This window comes from Phodopus roborovskii, unplaced genomic scaffold (genome assembly GCF_943737965.1).
Source record: "Phodopus roborovskii unplaced genomic scaffold, PHOROB, whole genome shotgun sequence".
Classification (NCBI taxonomy): domain Eukaryota; kingdom Metazoa; phylum Chordata; class Mammalia; order Rodentia; family Cricetidae; genus Phodopus; species Phodopus roborovskii.
In genome coordinates, this window is record NW_026126563.1 from 20,141,842 (window position 1) to 20,143,936 (window position 2,095).

The 2,095-nt window shown below is 45.0% G+C and overlaps 1 non-coding gene across 1 annotated transcript; it reads right to left on the minus strand.

Annotated features, from left to right (window-relative positions):
* Positions 1-398: 398 nt before the first annotated feature.
* LOC127235077 (U6 spliceosomal RNA) lies at positions 399-506 on the minus strand. Its single transcript, XR_007835669.1, has one exon. It is a non-coding gene; the product is annotated as a U6 spliceosomal RNA (small nuclear RNA).
* Positions 507-2,095: the final 1,589 nt, after the last annotated feature.

The window sequence follows — 2,095 nt, forward strand, 5'->3', positions numbered from 1 at the left end:
TCATGAAAACATTCTATGGACTAAAGTATAACATGTCTTAACTGTGAGATGCATGAGAAACCATAGGGATTTCACCATCTAATACCTTCCAAGAAGATACATTGGTAAGTCTTTTCTCAACTTGTAATCAGCTATGTTAGATGTAGTGTTTAAAAGCATGTTGTATTTGGGGGTTGGTCAGATAGTTTGTATTCTTTTCTTTTTATTGTTTTTTGAGGGGGTAGGTACAAGGATAGAGGGCAGGTGTGGGAGGACTGGGCAATGAGTGGGATTCAGGTGCATGATGTGAAATTCGCAAAGAATCAATAAAAGATTACCTTTTTAAAAAGTACATTACATTCACATTATATTTTTATTAGTGGTTTTTTTTTTTTTCTTTCTTAATGGAACAACAGCCCATTTCACAGGTTCTTCCAACACAGAACTGTAATTATCCTTGCACAGGGGCCATGCTAATCTTCTCTGTATCATTCCAATTTTAGTGCACGCGCTGCCGAAGCGAGCACCAGAACTGTAATTATCAACAGCACATTTGGCTCTCTGAAACAGGCAAAGAACAGATTCCAGTCTTCTTTGGTACCCTGTAAGCCCACATATGTCTCCCAACATCACAGACACACATTACTGTACAATCAGCTCTCCTAAAGGTGGCAGCACTCCAAGCCTGTGTGTCCCCAGCCTCTGCAGCAAGCTCTCATTTATGACATCTGGTTACACAGCTGGCGAGGCTGGCTGCCAACAAGACAAGCCACCACTGTGTGTGCATTGACCCAATGGCATCATTTCTAATATTCCTAAACAATAATAGATGTCTACAAATATGCTCAACTCATTGCAGATGTCTTCGTCAAGGGCTCTGATGCCTGTGAGGGTGTCTGTTGGTTCCCTGACTGGTGGAACTCACTTTCCTAAACACAAACACTCAGTCAGAAGGTGACAGGTGTCCGTCCCAATGTTCCCGTTTCCTCTCTGGAGGTGTATAATGTTGAAAGTGACGCCAAAAAAGACACTAAAGGTAAGGGATGGGAAATGACCTGAAAGCTAGAAGGCAATGTTGATGATCAGAGTAGTAGTAACCTAGAGAAACAAACGGGCTTGTCCTGGACTGGAGGGCTGCTCTGAGATCACATGCCAGTGGGGATGAATGAGAGACCAGAGACAAAGGAAATCCCAGGAAGTCCTGAGAGAGGCGTTCACTGCCATGAACCAGGTCAAATAAATAAGGAGTCCTAGCAAGTGCATGTCCTATGAACACGGAAAGACGACAAGCGCATGTTCCAGTGGGCTCAGTCATCGTGGAAAGTGGAGAGGCTTCCATCCCAAATGTTTCCTTGTTTTCAATCCTCCGTCTCACAGAGTCTGATGACTGGTGAACCATGTGCTACAGCAAGCTGACTTCTGAAGCTGAGACTTGGAAATGAGCAGGCAGGGATTTGAATACATAATTCAGTGTTCAGCCACCTGGAAAATTTCAGGTTTGTGCTGAAGCTGAGTTTCCTTGTGTCCCGATCCTCCTTTGAAACAGAAGGCATACATACATTCAGCTGTCTGCCAAAGCAAAAAGAGAAAGGAGAGGCTGGACAAAGCCACCCCAAGCTCACTTTCCTTAGCCTTTGACAGAGGTTTACCAAGCTAGAGCGCCAAAGACATCACACCACCTTCCCCCAGTTCCATGCTTCCCATCAGGATGACTCAGCTCTGGACTTCTGGACAAGCAGGGCAAGAAGACAATGCAAACTCTGAAGCTGTCCTATGCACCTCACTCCCATGGTCAGGGTTCCCGGATGAGACAGGAAGAAACATGTGCTCATGACCTGCCTCTCCAGTGAGAAGATTCTTTGTTCTTCATGCTCTAGGAAGTCATGGATTTCTCTTCAGGTTAGAGAGGAGTTACAGCAGGCTCTCATGGCACAGTCTTGAGCTTAGCAACCCCATAGTAGATTTGCTGACTTGCTCCCTGAGCAGTTAGTTCTAAAGGGGCCATGGACTTTCTAACAAATGAAAATGTATAAGGAGGTCTGTCCAGACTGTGCGTGCATGTGTTTACGTGTGTGTGTGTGTGTGTGTGTGTGTGTGTGTTTGCCTGTATGTGGTG